Below are 24,018 nucleotides of genomic sequence, written 5' to 3'. Positions count from 1 at the left end.
AATAGGTTTTATTATTCCCAACTGCGCTGAAATAGGAAAACCTTGCATGATTCCTGTTATGTTAAAAGCTTTTATGCGGAACTGTTGTCTAAACATGCTAGGCTAACGTTAGCATGTTTTGTGATTTGTGTTGCTACGTTCTCAGTTGTGTTCCAGACAATCCCACACAGAAAAAACCTAAAGGAAAAAGTTATTTGGCTTCATAAACTTGCGTTGCTTTGAATGCAGTAAAGCTTATCAAGTGGCGTTTCAGCTGCTTTCTGCACAGCTATCGCTACGCCAAGAGCTAAACGGAGCAGATGAAAAACACTCATCAGAATCTGAATAGAAAAACAATATTTTTTGGGAGTGATTAATAGGTTTTCTTAGTCCCAACTGCGCTGAAATAGGAAAACCTTGCATGATTCCTGTTATGTTAAAAGCTTTTATGCGGGACAGTTGTCTAAACATGCTAGGCTAACGTTAGCATGTTTTGTGATTTGTGTTGCTACATTCTCAGTTGTGTTCCAGACAATCCCACACAGAAAAAACCTTGCGTTGCTTTGAATGCAGCTGTGCAGAAACTGCTTTCTGCACAGCTATCGCTACGCCAAGAGCTAAACGGAGCAAATGAAAAACACGCATCAGAATCTGAATAGAAATCTGAATATAAAAACAATATTTTTTGGGAGTGATTAATAGGTTTTCTTAGTCCCAACTGCGCTGAAATAGGAAAACCTTGCATGATTCCTGTTATGTTAAAAGCTTTTATGCGGGACAGTTGTCTAAACATGCTAGGCTAACGTTAGCATGTTTTGTGATTTGTGTTGCTACATTCTCAGTTGTGTTCCAGACAATCCCACACAGAAAAAACCTTGCGTTGCTTTGAATGCAGCTGTGCAGAAACTGCTTTCTGCACAGCTATCGCTACGCCAAGAGCTAAACGGAGCAGATGAAAAACACGCATATCCAGCATAATGTCTCCCGTCATTGTGAACTGATTTTTTTCCCCTTAAAACTGAAATACGATTTTACTGGTTTGATCTGAAGTATGTTCCTAACAAAAAAAAACAAAATAAATGTGAAAAGGGGTTATGGGTTTTTCATAGCATGTTGAGCTAATTGCTAATTCAAATTTCTTACAAAAAGCAACAAAAGGAGAAAAGAACAGATGAAAAATGTCCATTAAGATGCTGAACGATGTGGAACATTGGGATTATTTTAGCTTTGGTCGTTATTGCTGTGTTTTCTTAGGGTTAACCATAAAACTTTATTCATGTTTCCAGTCGTTAGGAAATAATTGTCGTGTTTTATTGGAACTCATTTTGCAATTTAAACTTGAAATTCAGTAAAATGAAGACAAGCGTAAAAAAAAAAAACAGTGGATCCACCTTCAAGTTTTTGATTCGTAGAGCTAAAAACAAAAGTGTATGACATTTAAAATAAAGTTTTTTCACCTCTGTGATGACCATTTTTATTTGATCAGAGCTTTAGGAAGCACTCTATTAGTTAAACTTTATTTATTTTCTTATATTTTTTGTATTTTTCTCCTGGAAGGCAGAACATTGAGTTCTAAAGTTGTTAAAAGTTTGTGTTTTTGAATTCTGCTGTTAAGATATTCTTGTGATTAAATCAAAAGCCTTCAAAACTTTCATCTCACATCAAAGTCAAACTTTACTAGATTTAGCTGAGAAATCTGAAAACTGCAGCTCTCGTCGGTTTCACTGCCAGTAGAAATGACTGGATATGAAAATAACTTTCCAAAGAAGCAGCCTTGCAACTTTGTGTAATTGATTCAAATTTAGTAATTATCATCAGTGGTGTTGTTATAATCAGAAAATCTTCAGTAAATGTCCAACACCCACAGTTAGGGCTGAAACGATTCCTCGAGTGATTCGAGAACCTCGATTATTAAAATTCCTCGAGGAAAATTGACCTGCCTCGAAGCTTCGTTAATTTATGTTTTATCATTTAGCGCACCGTGTTTCAGCCGGAACATTATTTGCGTTGCGCGGAGCTCTGACTTCCGCCTCTGAGTTGTTGACGGAAGCTACGTGTTAGCGGCATAACGTCCAATCTTCAGGTTCGGCCCGCGGGGATTTTACTGATTGGTGATAATTCCGGGTTTTCATCGTTTTTGTGGGACCAATAAACATCCTTAAAATGACCGGCGCGGTGCCGGGAGTTCGGCAGCTTTTCTGCTCCGGAGCTGCTGGTTGAACGGCGGGAAGAAGCTGAGGAGGATTTCTACAGGTGAGCGGAGAGACTGAACACGGCGGGCGGCTGAGGGTTGATGCTTACAGGGTCAGAGCAGCTTTACGGACGAACCGCACAATAAACTTATATCATCCCGGTCTGAACAAACGGGAGGCGGAACATGGCTGGTAGATGAGTTTCTGAACGGAGGAGCCGTAAATATCCCGTGTTTCTCCCCCGGTCTACAAAAAAGTAACTGGTAGGGAAGCTCAAATGTGGAAAAAATACTGATGTTGATATCCGACAGTAACACTGGTGTTATGGAAGATTTACCAATATTTTATTTCATAATTGTTTTTATCCGATTACTCGATTAATCGTAAGAAAAATCTATAGATTACTTGATTACTAAAATAATCGTTTACAACAGCCCTAATTGCAGTGAATCAAGGCCGCTTTGTTCTACAGACGGACCCGATTTCTGTGGTGGAAAACAAAAACGCTCCATAAACTGAGAGAACAAAAGTTCTTTGTTAAATTACTTTAAAGTTAAATAGCATCACGTTTTTAGCAGCACATCGTTAGCCACTAATGTAGGAGCTGAAGTGTTGCTTTGGTAAGAAATCAGGTTCTTGAGGTCACAGTAAATAAGTATTTAATTAGGAAATTTGTGTAATAAAACAAAGTTTATAAGACACAGCTTTACAAATGGACATAGTGAGAACAAGGACATCTTATCTGCAGGAAGGCTATGGTTCTGTGTGCTTTAGCCTTACAGACTCGAAGAAATCCCCAAATTATTACCTGAACATTTTGGGTATCAAGTAAAAAAAAATTAATCGTGAAAAATTATATAATTTTCTTAGCACTTGAAGAAAATGTAGCATCATGCTGTTATTTTCTTTGTAGTTAAATATCCAAAGCAGAATTATGAATCAATCCTGAATCTTAAATCATTTTTTAAAGTATTTTATTAATCGTTTCATGTTTTGTTTTTCTACAACCCAAAATTGAGTTCTGAGACTAGATTCAGTTGAAATCCAAGAACCAAATGGAAAGAATATTTTACATTGAGTCTAAATATTAAACTTTTAAAATGAATGTATTTAAATGACGCTTGAACATCAGTTATTGGAGCAGAAAAAGGAAAATGTGTCTTTAAAATGTGTCCCTTGTTGGATGGCCTTTATAAAAATGTTTTGTACGACATGCCTTCATAATCAATCTAATTTATTTGTCTAACTCATTTCAGCAATAAGGCATTTCTGAGAGCTTTACGTCACAAAAACACAACAATAAAAACTCATAAAGACAATATACAGTCAGCAAATGGTTAAAAAGCAGCTCCACACCGATGGGATTGATTTAAAGGAACCGTGTTTCAGCTGTTTTGCAGTTTTTCTGCAGTTTGTTCCAGAGCTGTGGAGCATAGAAGCTGAATTTTGTCGAGTCTCTCCAGGAGTGAACTGATTGCAGTTTTTGGCCGATCTCTGATTCCCGATGTTTCAAAAGCCTGACATGCCGACTCCATTTTTTAATTTTTTTTTTAATCTGAAATGTCACTAAATATAGCGAGAAAGTATCTGAGCTGGGTTACTGTGACTGTGCAGACATGACCTGGTGGGCTGGTTTTTCAAACCCCTCACAGCAGAGCAGAAGACGACGGGTTGATTTGGAGACCATCTGAGGATGAACATCACTTATTGGATGATTAAGAGATGAGATCAGCTTCACATGTAAGCATTGGCCGATCACCGGTCTCCCAAAGTTAAGGAAATCGGCTCCTGTAAACCGGCTGGCCCGATAAATCGGTGCACCCCTAGTCTTCGGTTCTGCTTCTGGATGCAGAGCAGACCCATCCACCCGTCCATCCATCCATTTTCTTACACCATTGTCCCTCAGTGGGGTCGGGAGGTGCTGCTGCCTCTCCAGGTAACGTTCCGGGCGAGAGGCGGGGTCACCTGGACAGGTCGCCAGTCTGTCGCAGGGCAACACAGAGACACACAGGACAAACAACCATGCACACACACACTCACACCTAGGGGCAATTTAGACAGACCAATTAACCTGACAGTCATGTTTTTGGATTGTGGGAGGAAACCGGAGTACCCGGAGAAAACCCACCATGCACAGGGAGAACATGGAGACTCCATGCAGAAAGACCGGGGTTGGGAATCGAACCCAGAACCTCCTTGCTGCAAGGCAACAGCTCTACCAACTGCACCACTGTGCAGCCTCGCAGAGCAGACCAAATGTGAGAAATTTAATGTTTCCTTATTTCGGATTCCATCACATTTCCTGTCCTGAAAGCTTCGGGGCGACTTTTAGGAAGAACAATTTGTAGCAAACGTTCCTATTACTGCCATGTAATTTGTTCGTTTGCGTGAAACGCTGCTCCTTCCTTTAGTTCGCAGCCTAAAAGCAAAGCATGCAGCACTGCTGACATCAAACACCAAATCAGAGGTTTCTGATGAAAAAGCTGCTGGCTTTGATCTCAAGTGGCAGCTCTGGCCCACGGTAGGTGTTGTGGGTTTTACTGTTTCTTAATTATAGCCAGTCTGCAGTCTGGAAGTCTTTACTGCATTAAGATGCTTCTTCCTCCTCCTCCAGCAGCAGCAGCGGGGCTGACCTCCCTCTCTCTGCTCGGTGTGGGAGTCGGCCTTCATGTCAGCTGTTCTTTTAAACATCTGACGCTTTTACATTTTCCACCTGCTGTGGCGGTTCTGTGTGCAGCCGAAGTGATTCCATTACGATCGTAATGGCAGGTAAATCAGGACATTTCATTTGTAGAGTAATGATGCTCTCTTCATGAAAAGTTGTTTGCCTGCATTTCTCAGGGGAAATTTAAAAAAAATATCACTTTTAAATAAATCAATTAACCGGTTTAATCCCATTTTTTCTAGCTTTTGGAAGCTGTGACAGTGTTTTGGCGTTTGGCTGCTAGTTGAAGCTTTAAAATAAAACTATAGATCGTCTGAGCGATGTCACCAAACCTCTTCACTTCCTGTCTTTATCACTGGAAGCGAATGTCTGTCTCAAACTGGTATAAGAGGAATTGAGTAAAATAATTTAATAAACAAATATAACTACAGTATCTTATCTTTAAAGGTTTCTACTGATGCATTTACTAACAGCTTAACCAGCATAAGGTGTTATATGTTGGGGATTGAAATGTTTTACTATGCGGGAAACATTTTGGGATTTAACTGGTTACTCATGTAAAAATTTAAAACGAGCTCCATCCATTTTTATCCATCCATTTTCTTGCACCCTTGTCCCTCAGTGGGTCAGGAGGTGCTGGTGCCTCTCCAGGTAATGTTCCGGGCGAGAGGCGGGGTCACCTGGACAGGTCGCCAGTCTGTCGCAGGGCAACACAGAGACACACAACCATGCACACACACACACACACCTAGGGGCAATTTGGAGAGACCAGTTTACCTGACAGTAATGTTTTTGGACTGTGGGAGGAAATCGGAGTACCTGGAGAAAACCCACCATGGACAGGGAGAACATGGAGACTCCATGCAGAAAAGGCCGGGGCCGGGAATCGAACCCAGAACCTTCTTGCTGCAAGGCAGCAGCTCTACCAGTTGGTAGAGCTGCAATATATACTACTGACTAGTATATATTTCATTGAGGGAAACTTGGAATGCGGCTTTCATAACAAACACGTGTTCATCTGCTCTACCGCTAAAAACAACCGTACTGATGAAATAACATAAAAGTCAAGCAGTTCTCTAAAAGTCCAACAGTAGTTAGACTTTCTGTAGTTATTTTTCTGTCTTTCTACCAAACCCTGGATGACAAAAGTCTTCAGTCTGGTGTTTTGGTCTCAACCAGCTCTTTTTATTTACAGAGACTTTATAATAGATTTTATATGTCGTTTCTGTTGTTTTGCTGATTTATATTTAAAATGTTTTCCAGAGTTCAATGTTCATTATAACGTAAAGTTTATGCATCTCTGAGAATCTGTTCTCACATTCTGATCCCATTATTGCTGTAGATTGAAAGAAGAAACTGAACTTTTATATTTTCATGAGGTAAACGATGATCATCCATGTTTAATTACCAAACATCATGGATCATATCTTTGCCGATCTGAGGCGTTTTGCAGCCTGACGGTTTGGGTTTGCATCAGGCAGCCTGGAGGCTGCATGATGAATTATGTTTGAGGCGATCCGATGCTTCTTGGAAACCTCCTTTCATTTTTCCTGGAGGAAACATTCTGACCCTCTGCAGGCCTCTTTTTATCTCCTCTGCGGTTCTGGTTCTGCTGTTCAGCAGATAGTGTGCGGTTTGTTTTCAGAGCGTTCCTGCAGCCCAGAGGACGAACCAAACAGAAAGCCTGAGGGGTAAACACTGGAGGGGGAAACGACGTCCTCTAAGCCGGTGGTCCCCAAGCTACGGCCCGCGGGCCGGATCCGGCCCGCCTCCACATTTGGTCCGGCCCCCTGAACAATACCAGAGAGCATCCAGATTTTTTTTCATATATTGTATTTTCCGGTTTATATGTGGATTTTTCTTCAACCACCAGGGGGCTCTTTAGCAGGAAGTGTGTCCTGTAAACTGTGGGTGTTTTGTTTTGCATGGCGCATTGCTGCCATCTGTTGGACTTTTAGGGAACTTTTAGGGAACTTTTAGGGAACTTTTATGTTATTTAATCAGTGCGGTTGTTTGCTAGCGGTAGAGCGGATGAACACGTGTTTGTTATGAACGCCGCATTCCAGGTTTCCCTCAATGAAATATATACTAGTCAGTCCCAGTGACCGTTTCACTAACGGTTTTTGCCCATATGCTTTCTGGGTAAGAATCAATCAAAAAACGCCTCTCCCCCTCCCCCGGTCAACAATTTCCGGCAGCGCAGGTCATAAACGTGAAACACTTGTTCTGTTACAAACTGACTCCGGCCCCCAACCAGAGAAGGGAAAAGTTATGTGGCCCTCACAGGAAAAAGTTTGGGGACCCCTGAACTAAGCATTCGTGAATCTCACAGATTCATGTCAACCAGCAGAAACCTTTTGGTTTTAAAATGTTAAACTCTGGATTATTCCTGTTTGACTGCACCACTTTCCCAGAAATCCATCTAATGGAAAATTAAAAAAAAAAAAAAAACAGGCATAAAGTGATAATACCTCAATAAAATCCAAATTATGTCTTTTATTTAGAAAAACTGGCAGTTATCCAGAAGTCAGAATTTGCCAATTTTCCCTCAATTGAAATTAATGGCACACTAAACTCTAAAAAAAATAAATATTTGTCATCAAGTGCATAAAAACGTAACAACTTGAATCATATTCATTATTCAACAGGATGTTTTGAGTTGAATAAAACCAGATAAAGATGAATTTATCTCTACATAATGTGATCCCAGATTAACCAAAAGATGTAATGTCATTAAAACTGACAGCCTGACCTACTTCCTGGTTACTTTCCTAGGTTCTAAGTTTCTTACTTCTGTAGAAACGTAGAACAAGATGACAGTGTGAAGGAAAAGGTAACATCTCATGTTATTTCTGCAGAACATTCTGAATTTCACACCCTTGATCCTGATGGATCTGCACTATTCAGCAAGCGAGAGCATCAAAGGCCACATGATCTGAAGGATTTCTGAAAATCCGAGTCTCTTCCTGTTTTGTATAAATGAAATCAGTGGATTTGTGTGTTTGTTGGTGACAGTTTGGCTCTAGAGAAACATCTGGTTTCTATGGAAACTGTCAGAAAAACTACAAAGAACAAAATTAGTTTTTATTGTCTTACACAGTCCAGCAGAAAAACGATCCGATTAAACGCCTACAGCCGAATTTAGCGTTTCAAAAGTTCATTCAAACTTTACGATTCCCGTCTTTCCCCCCCCCCGTCCCTGAAGCTTTCTGCTCGGAAAGTCCAATGGTTCACATAGTTCTGGCATTTTATTGTGAAGTCATTTCCCTGAAAGGCGAAGACGGGAAGCTTCTCATGTCTGGTATATTTTTGGACTGGAGGAGTGTGAGAGTAATCGCTGGCAGAAATAAATGATCCGCTTCTGAAGTGGCTTCGACATGAGCCTTTGGAGTCAAATACAGAACATGACCAATGCGTAAACATTCAGACTTAATTTGGCCGTCAGAGGCACGTCAAAGATCTTAAGCTGAACTTCCTGTTGTTGTTTTGGGATTTTTCTGATCTAGTAAATGCTTCTAGGAGAAATCCACTTCTGAGATCCTCCGGACTCTTTTACGTAAAAACGAAACGCAGAGATGACTCTAAAGATCATTTCATTTATAGTCGGAGCATCTTTTTAACCTCTACTGGCTTGGACCCGGATAATAAACGATTAAATTACGTTACTACATGTGTTTTATTTGGAATGCAAAAATGATCTGTGATATGAACCATAAATACTAAATAAATTATTCACCCCCCCCCAAACAAAAACCTAATTTTCAGATTTTCTCATCTTCAGTCGTATGTTGGGGTTAAAATCAGCTTTAAATCCAAAAGACATTCAAATTATATCCTCATAAAGCCCTTAGATACGATTATATCTGGTTCTTTACTGTCTTTTATTTTGGTCTGATATATTATTAAAAGTTTATGGGTTAAAAAGGGAGAATGTGAGGAACGGTCTTCTTCTTTCACTTCAAAATAAGAGCATGAGTAGAAACGGCTAACGGGAACGACGAACAACCAGAACTTCAACACAAATGTTGAACTTTATCAAACTGAAATCTTACAAAGCATTAAGAAAAATTAATAAAAAGTTATGTTGTTTCCAACAGTAACTGAAGCGCTACGCTAAAAATTAGCTCTGCTGCTAGCATGTTGGTGTCTCAGGAGTAGCGTTAGCTTGAAAAGCTACTCTTTGACCATTCTGGTCCGTAAGGGTTTGGTGTTCTCTTGGATGTTAATCAAACGGTTGAATTGTCTCCTCATCAGTTAGTCGGGCTGCTGAGGAGCAAATGATCTCATTAAGGTTTGTTAAAAAGAGACGTGGCTGAAAGCTGCAGAGAAACTGGAGTTTGACGTGATTTAGAGGAAGTATGGATTGAATAATTAATTAAAAGTTTACTGAATTTATTTGGAAGATGCCTCTCATGGTTTGAGAACAGCCATTTTAGTTCTTTAAAGTCTTACAACTTTATATTTAACTAAATCTAATGAAATAACAAGAAAATATTTTTCATTAACTGAAATAAATAAAAACAATAATCAATGGGAAAAAGCTATAACTGACCAGAACTATATTGTGTGTTATAAAACTAAAACATACTGAAGTTATAGAGATAATATTGTTTGTTTTTTGTGTTTATGACTCTATTTATTAGCCTTTTAGAACATTTTTTTTTCCACAGAGCAAATTTCGGCCCTTAAGTTGGACCACAAAATGGCGACACCAGCAGTTTGTGAGAAAACACCAGTTATTTAGTTGTTCAACAATTTGAATCCATTTTCTTAAATTCTGTCTCCTGTTGAGTTTTTATTACCTAATCGATGTAAATATAATCCCAGTGCAACACAAAGAAAATTAAAACTAGTACTGTAGCTAATAAAAACTAAAACTAAACAGTACTTATCTAATAATAACTATTAAAAATGAGCAAACACACTAAAACCTAACAAAACCAACTGAATTAGACAAGAAATCACAATGAAATGAAGCTAAGCTACAATGAAAAGCCCAGTATAACCCAGGTTACTACAAACTTGATGGCTGAAGATCTGCAGCAAGAAGAGGCGCTCCGTCTTTGTGAATGTTGGAGAAATCATTCGTCAAGGTGTGAAGAGATCTCCTGAGATTATTTAAAGCTGTGAAGTGGTGAGGGTCACGCGGGGATCTGCATAGAGACACTGAGCTGTGGAGAAATGTGCAGCAGAAGTGACAGCTTGGCTTACGGTGTGAAAGGCTCGCAGCGTGCCCTTTGTTTCTGACAGACAGGCTGACGGACGGTTCAGGCAGGAGCCTCCGAGGACGCTGTCCTTACGGTCGGGGAGAAACGGGGTTAGCACTTTACTTTTCTCCATTTCTTTTTCCTGGACGGGGAACCATGTTCAGGGAACGTCAGACCGATACGGAGCCGTTGCATGTTGCTGATTACGTCTGTAGATGCTGTGCATGGACTCAAAGCTGGAGGACAAAAAGACGATTCTGTTACGCGCCGTCCACAGCTGCTCTGCTGTCCGTTAGCTAAATGAAACCTGGAGATGAAGTGTTGTTAATTTACTGCAGCGCGACACGGCAAAGGGAAAATTAAAGCAGAAAAACCATTGAAGAGCAACTCAAAGCCACCTTTTTCTTGCTCTCTGTGTCAGCTACGCTACACACAGACTTGTCGCCATAGCAACTGGCAACAACGTCACAATCAGGATTCGATACCCAAAAACACTCAAACATTTCCCACACAAAGAACAGAACATCCAGTCCGTTACAGCTTCATGTTTTTAGGCTTGATGTTTACTTATCGATTATTAATAAGCGATCGCTGTGGTAGATTAGCATCTGCTGCTATCAGCTAAGCTAACACTGAACCCCACTAAACCGAAACACACAAAATTCCACATCACATCTACATGTTAAGTTTTCAAAGTCAAGCTAACATATCTGAACCACTTCCCTCCGCCTTGCTATTTGTTTTTCTTAATTGAAACTTTTCCTGACCTTGTTATCTAGTTGTCGTAGTGTCGACAATTGGTAGCAAAGCGCAGCGTCTCTTTTTCTTTTACATATCAGGCAAACATTTGAGATTTAGCGCATTATGTTGATTACAGCTAAAACCAATGCTAGCCATCATTAGCGAGCAGCTTGCTGCGGTCTAGCAGGGACATGGGGGATCCTGCACGCATGACGTCGCGCTGCTACAGGTCCATAGCTAACACAAGTAGAAAAGAAAAGCTGATGCTAGCTTACCAGGAAAAACATGCAAATCTACAACTTAAAGTGAAAGCATGATCCCCTCCCCACGTTTCTTCAGACAGCTATAGTAGCTCAGGGAAGAGTTGGAGGAAATTGATCTTTTCACAGATTTTCTGTCACAACATGGAGACAGTTTTAACAAATGTGTAAAAACACATATTTTTAATGAAAGTTGCGTGCTGCATATCGACATGAGAAGCTGATCTTCAACAAACGGTTGAGTCGCTTCTCATACAAAGCAGAGCTGGTGAATAACGGCTACGCAGGGAAACATAATTGGCCGTCATGAGGCTTCACATCTTAAATCTTAAATTGCCAAACGACCTGGGAATGAATCACCGCTGTCCTCTGTGTCACTTTAAATCCTCACGGCTTGAATCTGTGTGTAACAGCAGCCAATTAGCGAGGAGGAGAAACCCGAGGTGCGGCGCTGGTGTGGGGGGGGGCATCCCTACCGGGACCCAGTCTGCATCCAGAAGGGAGCAGGTGAACAGGGAACCTGTAGAGACGGGTTTTCCTCTGGAGAGGAAAGGGACAGAATCCAACAATGTCAGAGGAGTTTGGCAGCTCTGACCCACAGGAGATTAAATATAATTGGAGTTGAGCGACTTCAGTTTTCAGCCCGCTTGGACCTGTCCATCAGTTTTTCATATCGAGACAAAGGGTTGAAGACTGCCCCAGTGTGTTTTAGGAAAAATAAATTAGGATGAGTCAAACTTCACATTATTTTCCTATGAAAAATTAACATTTTGTAATGCACATTTGTGCTTGAACCTATTAACATAATAAATCAAAACATTCAAGAGGAGATGTTGCAAACTGCAAAAACACAAAATCTTACCAAGTAGTTTCTACTGCAAACGTCTTAATACACTTAAAATAAGACTAAACTAATTTCAGTTCCCATTTCAGACCAATCAGTGCAGCAGTAGCGTTGGCAACACTGAAGGGCTCATTTTGTCAGCATTCAGCTTCCACAAATCTGGAACAAACGTCCAAAAAACTGCAAAACAGCCGAAACACTGAGTTCCTATCAATCTAGACTATAAACCCTCCTGGTCAGAGTTGCTGTGGAGCCATTATAAATAACTGACCGTTATTCTGTCGCGTAATATTTGCTCAGCTGTTTGTATTTTTGTGTTTTTCTGATGTTGCTGAAATGCGCTGCACAAATAAACTCGACTGATGGAAACTTGATTGATGCCCAGCAACGGAGGCTGATGAAGTCCAAAAACACGTACAGTACATTTCCTGTAGTTGGTTCTGTTCGGACCGGTCTGCGTTCACACCAGAAGTGACCCGTACCAGAGTTTGTGTGGACTGAGATGAGCTGAAAACGTGGGTCTGGGTCCGGCTGTTTGGTCCACACCTGGAACTCTGGATGGAACTCTGGTCCGTTTAAGGCGGACCAGAGTTCCATCCAAAACTCTGGATGGAACTCTGGTCCGCCTTAAACGAACTCTGGTCCGCCTTAAACGGACCAGAGTTCGTTTAAGGCGGACCAGAGTTCCATCCAAAACTCTGGATGGAACTCTGGTCCGCCTTAAACGGACCAGAGTTCGTTTAAGGCGGACCAGAGTTCCATCCAGAGTTTTGGATGGAACTCTGGTCCGTTTAAGGCGGACCAGAGTTCCATCCAGAGTTTTGGATGGAACTCTGGTCCGTTTAAGGCGGACCAGAGTTCCATCCAGAGTTTTGGATGGAACTCTGGTCCGTTTAAGGCGGACCAGAGTTCCATCCAGAGTTTTGGATGGAACTCTGGTCCGTTTAAGGCGGACCAGAGTTCCATCCAGAGTTTTGGATGGAACTCTGGTCCGCCTTAAACGAACTCTGGTCCGTTTAAGGCGGACCAGAGTTCCAGGTGGAGCCGGAGAGATGAGGCGCTGATCTGTCTGCTGAGACGTAAACTCTGCTGATCCTGAAGACAAAGCTCCTGATTTACCGTCCATCTACGCTTTAACCTTCAGGGCCATCAGATGAGTGAGTAAGTCTTTCCTCAGGCAGCTGAACCGAGGCTCCTCCATGTGTTGGCCGCCTGTCGGAGCCGTAAATAGAGCTGCTGCTCCCCGACGGGAAGCGAGTCGGAGGCTCAGTCATCGGCTCTGGATTCCTCATGGCGAATCTCTCTGGAGGTTTTCCAGTCACATCGTGCAGGAAGGAGGCCTGAGGCTCATCCACGGCTTTCAGATTCTCGATGCCTAACGGCGCTTTTGAATTATAATAATACACAAATATGGAAACATTTCCTCATTGCACAGGACGGTGAAAGTTGCGAGCACATTTAGGGAACGTTGACCAAAAAGCGTCCATTCATGCAGACAATATTTTACTTTTAATTTTGATCCTGGATGGTATTTTTACCGTTTGTGTCGTTTCTTTCCCAGGCGAAACAATCAGATGAGCAGAAGACGATACAATTTAAGAGATCAATATTTTCATTTCAGGTTTTATTTATATTAACCATTTCATGCATGAATTATGATCCTTTATGTCAGGATTTGTTTTCCAAAGTGTGATTTTCTTAAGACATAAAAAAGTTGGGGGAAAGAAAATCTAGGATTGTCTTTCTAGGTAATCAGTCGTAATTTTCTCCAATACATTTGCATTTGGAGTATTAATGTTTAGGGGTTACTTGATGTCACAATATGTTTTTTTTATCCGATTACTCGATTAATCGTAAGAAAAATCTATAGATTACTCGATTACGAAAATAATCGTTTACAACAGCCCTATTAGTGTTAGCCCTACCGGGACGAAGCCCGCTGTGGAGCGGGCAAGCACGTGACACATTTATAAGGCTTCGTAATAACACAGACGGCATACCGAGTGTTCATTTCACCTCTGGTGGACAGTACGGACTTCAAACTTTATAAAAGTGGTGTTTTTATATTGGTTTTGTGGTTATTTACTTGAAAATAAAGCCAGGAATATGATTGATCATTTCCGCCTTACTGTGTGGGGGTCTAACTGTACCACATTTCGACACAACCAATGAAAATGTGTTGAACGTCTGTTGCTAGGTAGAACGGAGACACGTGGGGACAAACGAGGGGGCGTGGGGGGATTTGGATACGGCAAGAGACTAGGGAGAATTGATGCTGTGGATTTTACTAAGAGTGTTTCGATAGGTTTTTTATACAGTAACTATGTTATTTAGAGTTTGTGGTGTGTGTAGTGTTAGTAGTAGTTTTGCTAGCGATCGCTGCATGGCTTCGTAGCGAGCGCTGACGCACTGAGAAGAGAGACTGGGACGGCCATTTAGACCTTGGCCTACAAGGGTTGAAGACGTTTGCAGGGCGGCTGAACACCAGAGGAAACGTCAGCGCTGACCTGACAGCGGCCTTTACTGGACGTCTGACTCGTGATTCTCCCTCCTCTCTGTCCGCCGCTCTGTGAAACCTGGCCACCTACTAATGTGTGTCAAGTTGCATAATCCTCTGTGTCAGCCAGAGGCGGAGGTGCTCATGGTGTCTGTGTGAGAGTGTAAACACTCTCTGGGCCTGATGAGTAAAGCGTCAGTCAGAGTCCTTTCAGAATAAGAGCGTTCCGGTACCTGCAGCTCCACTTTCCTCAGAGCGGAGCTTCAGCAGGCTGAGCTTCATGAGGAGAGACAAAATGAGCAAATCAGATTCGCTGCTGTTTAGCTGAGAGCCGTGTGTTCACTGGCCTAAACTTTTGGCCTCACAGACATAAGAAAGCCTTTTTGACGCACACCCATCCTGACATAACTGGAGCTGCAGCAGACCAAGGGGAGAAATAAAGAAAATATCCGATTTGATTAGAAGAAGAAAGCCAGCCAGCTCCTTGGTGCAGCGAGCTGAAGCAGCACAAAGGATTTATTCACCAACAGTTGTTAATGCTTCTTGTTGACTTGGCCGTTCTTGTTGCAGAGGTTTGACCCCAAAGCTGTTTGGGTTCACGGTTTGAGGTTTGCAGCGCAAGGCTGTTCCTCCAGAGCGTTGAGCTCCGTGTGTGTGTGTGTGTGTGTGTGTGTGTGTGTGTGTGTGTGTGTGTGTGTGTGCCGCCTGCCTGGATGCTTTTATTGATATTTGTGTGTTCAAACATTTTTAATCACGACCTGCAGAAACCTGAGAGAAGCCCAGACTTTCTGTTGTCGTTGCAGACATTGAGGGCATTCACCAGCCTGAAGTTTTATTTTAGTCCGACTCCTCAGATCTCTCCGTAAATGTTCTCTCTGTTCGACAAAAAGGCACAGCTGAAATAAATTAGCTCATTGTTTAATAAACGACTCCCTTTTTTCCTTATTGCGCTACAGGCTTTAATCAATTTATCTAACCTGGGCTTAAATATGGAGGACCAAAACTGACATAATTACAAATTAAAGCAGAAATGTATGCATATATTTTGTTTTTCCTTTTTCTTACACATTTGCTCATAACTTTTTATCATCTTTTTAATTTTCCTTATGCGTTTCTGAATCATTATGCAAATGAGGAGGGCGGGTCTTTAGGCTTCAGCTTCCACCGATTGGTTGATTAGCTTCACACTACTTGGCCAGCAGCTGAAACTTAGCAGCTTATTAGAAAATATTACTCTAATTCATGTATAAGGAAAATGAAAAACAAGATATACATTTTCCTGCACTTTTTTTAAAATCATGGCAGTTTTGGTCTTCCATACTGAAGCACTTGCATAAAGGAGCTGATAATATGGACATTTTTTTTTTTGCCTTGGCGTCAGTTTTGTTTTGTGAGATTTCTGTGGTAACCTCAGAAACATGACGGACGTTTTCAGTCTACAGACTGAAAGTTTTGGTTTTTCTCTTTTGCAAAATGTCTCAAAATGAATGAAGAACAAATCCTCAAAGGTTTTTGCCACATATTCTAAATCAGATTTAGGCATGGGATTTGACTAGGCCTTTCTGACACGATTTTGTTAAAGCTTAACCGTTTCTCTGTCGCTCCAGCTGTAGGCTTAAGAAATGAGAGGTTGTTCAAAGCGCGGTCCTGGGGCCACTTGTGGCTCTCGGATGGATGTTGAACGGTCTGTGATCACATTTCAAGAATGGCAGAAATTTTATGCAATGTCTTTCATACAGTGGAGAACTATGGTCACTCTAATAAAATAAATAAAATTATGAGAACATAGTGACAGTTTCTGTCTTATTTATTTATTTATTTTTTAAAATGTGAGGTTTTTGATGCTGAGAATATAAATAAATGTTAAATGTTCAGGATACGTTTCCTTAAGACTGAATACAGCAATCATTCATATTTTTATTATTTCTCACATCACAATTATTTATTACTCTGTGTGTAAACATTATATTGCATTGAAGTTTGTGGCTAAAGTGTGATAAAATCTGAAAACGTTGAATTCTTGTGCAGATTGAAGACTTTTAACAGTCGGTAAGAGTCCAGCTTGTGTGTTTTCACCCCATAAAGTCCCTTCAAGGGGAACTTTAGGATGAAAATGCAGGTAATGACGAAGGCTCCCTTGCATTTTTGAAAGCAAACACACCTTTGAACAACACCAGGGGTGAAAGGTGGCAGTGTCCTGCATGAATCCAGACCTTTTTCAACATGGCTCCCCCCCCCCCTTCCCCTCTCTTTCAGCTGCAGCGCGCTCACACCGACCTCCTTAAGAAGTTTAGACTGAAAGAGGCTGTTTTCTGAAAACTGGAGCCCTTCAGCTGAATCCCATATGTTTTCCTTGGCAGCCGGCTGCTGTCAGGTTGGGGATATTAAACGGTTGCAACACAGGACTCTTGATCCCTATTTTTAACGGTTGTGTTTAAGTACCAACTACCTGAGCTTCTGTCAAACACCTGTGATTGTCGCCTCTGGCTGCCAAAGGGAAGACACCTAAAATATTTTAAACCTTCTCCACTAAAATAATAAAAACATATTTTGCTCTGACTTTACAAATGAAGAGCTTTTTTTATTTTTTTTTAAGGAATCTAAACCTGCGTTTTTCTCTCCAATATGTTTCCAGAAACGGAGTAAAGGAATATTGAAATTAAACTGCTAGCAATGCTAGCAGTATCTTCAGTCAAACACAAATGGCTGAAGATACTTTGATGCTACGAGTTTCGACATTTATTGTCCCTGTAGGATTAAAACTGTTTCTGATTGAATTGAAATGTTATTGCTGACCATGCTAAAGGTCACAGAGCGATGGAAGTACAGATGAGGAAGAGACAAAAACGGGGAGATTCATCATAATTCTTCACCAACTTTATCTGGATCTGAAGATTTTTTAATATTGTTTAGTTCAGATTCAAACACCTTCAAAAAGCCCTTTGCCTTAGTGATAATATTGTGCGGTTAGCAGCTAATAGCCAGCCAGACATATTTACAAATTCTTTGTATAATTCACACTTTTATAGTTTTTTTGTTTATTTATTTTTGCTACTGATTAAAAAAAATGCTATTTTACGACAGAGAATTAGGATTATATTAAGACAAAATTAAATGAGAATGAGAATAAAGTTTCAATATTATGACTCTGTTCTTGTATTATTTTGACTTTATTCTTGTAATATGACTGTTTTAGTATGTCTTAGTGCTCATATTATTGTTTATACGTACTCCGTCATACTGTTTCAAAAGTGATTGAAGCTCATTTTATTTTAAACCTTTGCGCCATTCTGTCAACACAAGGCGGCAATTAATAATCTACATCCTTTCCTCCTACACAATAATGGCCTCAAACATAAATACAGCACCTTTAAAATTGTTTTTTTATAATAATATGCATTGAAACATATTGAAACATATTGAATAATGTTCACTATATTATTTGAAGTCACACGCTGACAGAAAGCAGGCAGTACATTTTGAGACGAAGACTTCATTTTAATAAAAACTATTGTGATATTTCTAGTTGTCATAGATGTCATATCGTAAGATATCGGCATGAATTAGTTTGCTTTTCAGCAGCAGGAACAACCCTGTATTGATTTTTGATTAAATTCTACACATAATTTTTTTTTTTGAAAGCTAAATTAGTTTGTTAAAAGCTCCAACGTGTGACTGTGAAGCAGATGGTTTCCTTACTCGTTTTATTTTTATGTCAGAGAAACAGATTTTAGCTGATTTGGAGTCAGAAGTCACTGATTCTGTCATAAATTTTAAATAAATTACATTAAAACTAGAGGTGTGCCGATCGATCGGTCACCGATTATAATCGGGCTGATTTTCGTGAAAAAGTGTATGATCGGTGATCGGCGATCATTGGCTCTTGTTGCCGATACCGATCACCTGCATCTCATTTCTCAGCCTGCCTGTGCAGCTGGTCTCCTCTTTCCTTCACACTGCGCAAACGCGCAGCAACAAATCCTAAGCGATGTGGAACTATAACGCACTGAGTGAATGGGGAGGTTTGCGTGTTGCGGCGGAAAATTGAAGCAGGTCAAAATGCGTCAACACAACGAAGCTAATACGACATAAAAACAATGTTATACTTGATGGAGTTTGGCTACATCGAGGCTCACTGCAGTAAAAAAAGACATACTGAGGATCAGATAGCAGGTAAAGCAGCACAGCTACAAACACTCACCCGGATTAGCATGACGGTCAGAAAGCTAAACAAATAACCCGCAAGATTATTTAAATCTTGGAGCTGCGATGTAAGACGCTGGTTCTGCTCTCGCTGTTGAACCTCTGCTACGCTACAGGTAATATTTCACAGACGGGCCGCCGCTTCTGCTCCACCTGGTAGTGACTCTCACACCGAACCTCTGCTTAAATCTGCAGCATCTAACCTAAAAAAATACATTTTACATACGTATTAAAACTTTCGCTGTCCTAACATGAGACAGATAATCTCTAAAAAATAATCGATCTCCTCCCTGTTCTGCATAATTACTCTGCTCAGTCAGAAACAACCAATAAGAGCTAGCAGTAATCAGCTAGCCGCTATGCTAACTGGAAGTTTTCATTCAGTAACTCTGGATTGTTTATTGTAATGGATCCTGTTTTTGCCTTTGAATGTTAAGTTTTATACTTGAATCTTTTGGCAATGTTGAGAGGTTTTATTTTGGCTCTTTGCATTATTTAGCCTCTTCAGAGCCTCCATATGTCATCAGTCTGTTAAAGATAATTTTACCGATAGCAGGACAATTTGCACAATGCCTGTTTGTTTAGTTTTCTTCTTGGAAAAAGTTATTAAAAACAAGTTTTTGTCTAAATTACGGTGAATTCATGGTTCCTTTTTCCACATAATGTAACCGGTAGTGCTTTTAATAAAAAAATAATAATTATGTGATCGGTATCGGTGATCGGTATCGGCAGGAAAAAACCGGATCGGCACATCTCTAGTTGAAACGACTGTAGCAATATGACCCTGAAGAATAAAAATAAATGTGTTCAGTTTAACACACTTAAGCTGCAGGCAGCAGGATCGGGTTGAGGATGATGATGATTTTTCACTGCTTGTTTCATTCAGTTGTGATGATAATATCACAGCTTTAAACCAGTTTCATCCATATGAGATGGAAACAGTTTGTTTTTATGCATCTTCTTCCTTTGGAGATAATTCATCACATTAAATTACATTTTCTGTCTCAGATCTGTCTCCTTCTGTATTTTACAGATTTTTTTTTAGCTCCAAGTCCATTAATATCACCCAAAAATCCAGTTATCAATTATGTTGATCTTCTATGAAGTGCAAAATCACTTCAAGTCCTGTTTATTTAATAACGCTGAGATAAAATGATACCTGTGAAGTATCAGTGAATCTCTTGACCCTGGATTGAAGGTTGATGAACGAACGTGATTCTTTCAGCTGAATGAATATTTCGTAGCGATCAGCAGCAACTCGGCAGACGTGGCTTTTCTCAAACGCCGCTCATTATGGATTTCCTGCCTTTCATTGAATAAAAATGGACAATAAATTCACTTTATTGGTTATTCACACCAGTATTCACCAATTACCAAAGAGTAGGGACGGATATGGAAAACTAAAAGTGCTAAAATAAAAACTAAATGCAGTTTAAACACCAAATAAAGAGACTCTCACCTTTCTGAAGTAAAATCAGACTCTCTTGTTCTACGTTGGTTAATTAATAATGATTATTTTATTTATCGACCAAAAATATGTGGTAAGATTTTGCATTTTTTTGTAGACTGTTTACCAAATAAGATTTATATTTATGAAAATCACATATTAATGTCACTTCACAATTATTGCTAAAATCCCAACAAAAACATCTGTTGAAGTTTATTTTTGTTAAAATCCAAAATAAAAGGTGGAAAATATCAGTTATACTTTCAAAGCCTCTTCATGAGAGTCGATGTTTTTAAATCATGAAGTTCAGCTGCAGGTTTCATTTTCTTGCTGTGCATCAGCAGCAGCTGCTCTTCTAAATGCACTTTAATTCAAATACTTGACTCTGTTGTGATTTATAAAACATAAATGAAATGATGAAACAAACGAAATGCACTTTCTTTTTCTTTCTCCTCTGTTTCTCCAACACTGAAGCGAAGGGCTGTTATTTATTTAGCAGCTCAGGATTCTGCTTTGAAAATGTTCTCCTGTTTGTGTTTAAGGTGTGAAGGAAAGGAGGAATGTTTCATCTTTTCAAACACGCAGAGCTTCTCATTTCAGCTGTAGAAGATAAGGATTTACGCTAAGCTGAAATTCATTTCAGAGCCGTTTGACTGCTAATTGTTGGGAATATTGGCTTTTTATCCGATGTCAGGGAAGTTCTAAACATGCTGCAGCTTCATTTCTAAGCAGGTTGAGTTTGTTGTAGGTTTGGTTTAAGCAGAAGGTTGTTGCTGCAACGCACTGCGAGCATCTATCCATTACATATTAATGTTTCTCTCTGGCTTTTTTAGTGTTCATAACTTAAAGCACAGCAATAATGTGCAGCTCTATTTGTGCTTTTTTTCATCTCCTCTGTGTAAAGAGATGAACTTGGCCTTTTATGTATAGAAAGGCCAGTAAATCAGGACTTTATAAACATAAAAGGCCTGAGTTACTGTATTGATTTAGTTTTTTTTTTGTGACTTTCTAATATTTACGCACAAACATCCTGTGAAAACTGAAAAAGTTTTCTTTAGAGAACATTTTACAGTTTGTTTGAAATAACAAAGAGCTTTAATTTTCTCCAGTAGTCATTTATTGGGCATAGAGCCACAAACTAAGCGTCTGCTTCATTTGTTTGTTACAGAATTACATTTTCAGCAGTGAAGCTGCAATATGTGTTAATATCAGACAGATAATCTGTGAAAAGACCAATCTCCTCCATCTTTTCCCTGAACTGCTATTACTGTCTGAAGAAAAGCACCAAAAACAGCCAATCAGGTTGATTGACATCTTATTGATGTCAATCATTCGTGTGAACGCGCTGCTAAATATGCTAATGACGGGGAAACAACTCACTCAACTCTGTATCCAGCATTTATGACAGGCTATGCTAGCTGCAGCATAGCACAGAGCAAGGGGCATGATTGACAGCACTAAGATCCGCCTCCTGGCTCTGATTGGTTGTTGTAGTTCGTACTGGGAGCACTGGGAGAAGTCAAAGAAGCTCCGTTTTTTTTCACAGATTATCTGTCTCATATTAAACTGCCACGACATGGTGACTGTTTTAACAAATATGTACAAAAATATATATATTTTTAAAGTTAAATACTGCAGCTTTGAGAGGACACGGCTGCACTGAATCTGAAGCTTTTGCCATTTGTGTGACGGACAGAGTTTCAGATTCACCCCAGTAGGAGTTTGTCAGTCGGCCTCTCTGGGTAAAGGTTTGACTGAAGCCCAACGTGTCAGAGAATCTCAGTGGACTTTTGTCTGCAGCGTTTCGGTGACATGCAAGGCCGTCCTGTTTGAGTCTTTTCAGTTTTTCAGTAGTTGTTAATATTTAATGAGTGGATTGCAGTTGGTGGAGTGATTTACAGAGGATCATTTGGTTTCCTTGCGTCTCGATGCTGGTGGTTGTAAAGAATCACAATGAGTTCATTGTGATTTTAGCTGCGTTTCACTGTGATTGTGCTGCTGACACTCAGAAATCCTGGAGACGACATGAGTCTGCAGGCGGGAGATAAATGATGCTGAGACGGAACAAACTTATGGAACACACATTTCCATAAGACTGCAAGCAGAGTAAACTCATTCAACAATAATAATCGGTTTACATTGTCATTACCTGGCAATATGTTGAAAGCAACATTGTTGTTGTTGTGTTTCTTACAATGCACAGCAGCACTTCTGCGTTATACGTCTGTCCTTGCCTTTTCTCTGACATGACAGTTCCAGCGCTCTGCAGGGACGCTGCAGAATACAACAACAACGTATTAAATCAGTTCTCTGGATTTAAATATTCATGTTTTCGGAGCATGAACAGATTCCTACATTTGCATACTGTACAGAATCAACAAAATGAAGGGCTGCAGGACTTTATGTGGCTGAATTAGCTTTGAAGCCCTCATTGGTTTTAAATTGGTTTTATGGCAACTTGTGAGTGAGTTAATTGATGCCAGACACCTTGAGATGCGGCTGTATTTTGCAAAACTGCAGTAGAAACACTTTTTCACATCATATGAGTCACATCATCAACAACAGGATGTTACTACTGACAGAAACCACAAAGAAGACAACAGAAAGTGCTTCGATGGCGTGGCATGTTTTTTAATGAGCAAACTTATGCACATGTGATTTTAAATCCCTTTTTGTTTTTTAAAATGGAAACACCAACATTGCAAAATTTATTTTTCAAGATTAGCGGAATATCAAAGTTTTGCAAATATTTGTAATGGAAATGTAGCAGGACACCGAAGGACTGGAGTTTGATGTGAGATCAGTTCAAAGTTCTTTTTTAAAAATCAGAATTTGCTTTTTTATTGTTTATGCTTACAAACGAGGCATTTTTGTAGATATAAAAGGCAAAGTTTTCTGAAAACATTCATTCTGCTCATTAGTGTATGTATTTAGTGCAGAACTAGCTGTAATGGCAACAAACGGCAACATGTGGGAGTTTCTACTGGAAGCACATCGACTTCAGGATTTGGCAGAAAGCTCTAAGTATGATTAATCACATGGAAATTAGACCAAATTCCTTTAATTTGAGCTCTAAGGAGTTTCTCTCATAAGAAATGAAGCCAAGTGACAGACGGACGTCTGAAATGATCCACTTTCATACGTGATAAGTGAAACAACATTAAGTATGGAAACATTTTGACATGCATACCTGCTTTTTGTCACCAGACACATGGGCCTGCAGGACTGGCACACACACACATTTAGTTATTTTGTTAATGTGACGTGGAAGCGTCTGTGTTAAAGTGAACACAAACTGGCTCAGCTCCTGTAGAGGGAGGAGGAGGAGAGGAGGCTCTGCAGATCAGGGACCGAGGGAGGAGATAAAAGTCACTTCATTCTGTCGGTGACTTGCAAAACACCAAAAGGGTTTGGACACAAGAATGGATAAAGAAGTCGCCTAGCAGGCATTACGGGGCCACAGGTTTCACCGTCTGACATAAAAATGTGGTTCAACAGTTACTGTAAGTGTTGATATAAATGTGTAAGAAGGCTCTCACCATCACAGCATCGCTTCTCTACGCCGTCTATCGATGCCACTTACAGTCACTCGTGTTGTAGTTCTGCTGCTTCCTGCTGGCTAGTTTGAAGGAGCCGAGTGAAGGAGGCATGTGGAATCAAACCCAGGATGACCACATTAACAACTACACCAGTGGTCCCCAAGCTACGGCCCGCGGGCCGGATCTGGCCCGCCGCCACATTTGGTCCGGCCCCCTAAACAATACCAGAGAGCATCCAGATTTTTTTTCATATATTGTATTTTCCGGTTTATATGTGGATTTTTCTTCAACCACCAGGGGGCTCTGTAGCAGGAAGTGTGTCCTGTAAACTGTGGGTGTTTTGTTTTGCATGGCGCATTGCTGCCATCTGTTGGACTTTTAGGGAACTGCTTGACTTTTATGTTATTTAATCAGTGCGGTTGTTTGCTAGCGGTAGAGCGGATG

At 40.2% G+C, this 24,018-nt stretch overlaps 1 protein-coding gene across 6 annotated transcripts in view; it reads left to right on the top strand.

The window, feature by feature from the left end:
• adamts3 (ADAM metallopeptidase with thrombospondin type 1 motif, 3) overlaps window positions 1-24,018 on the top strand; it is a 200,617-nt gene that overhangs the window by 19,489 nt on the left and 157,110 nt on the right. The window contains exon 1 of one of the 6 annotated variants that reach the window (XM_081610945.1): window positions 14,149-14,205. The exons of the other annotated variants lie outside the window; for them this stretch is intronic. The gene's annotated coding sequence lies outside the window, so the exon portion shown is untranslated. Of the gene's footprint in view, window positions 1-14,148; window positions 14,206-24,018 lie in introns of those variants that run through there. 6 annotated transcript variants of the gene reach the window in all.

Source organism: Poecilia reticulata, chromosome 9 (genome assembly GCF_904066995.2).
Source record: "Poecilia reticulata chromosome 9, P_reticulata-male-v2, whole genome shotgun sequence".
Classification (NCBI taxonomy): domain Eukaryota; kingdom Metazoa; phylum Chordata; class Actinopteri; order Cyprinodontiformes; family Poeciliidae; genus Poecilia; species Poecilia reticulata.
Note: the sequence above shows the minus strand (reverse complement) of the source record. Positions and strands in the feature narration are given on the sequence as shown.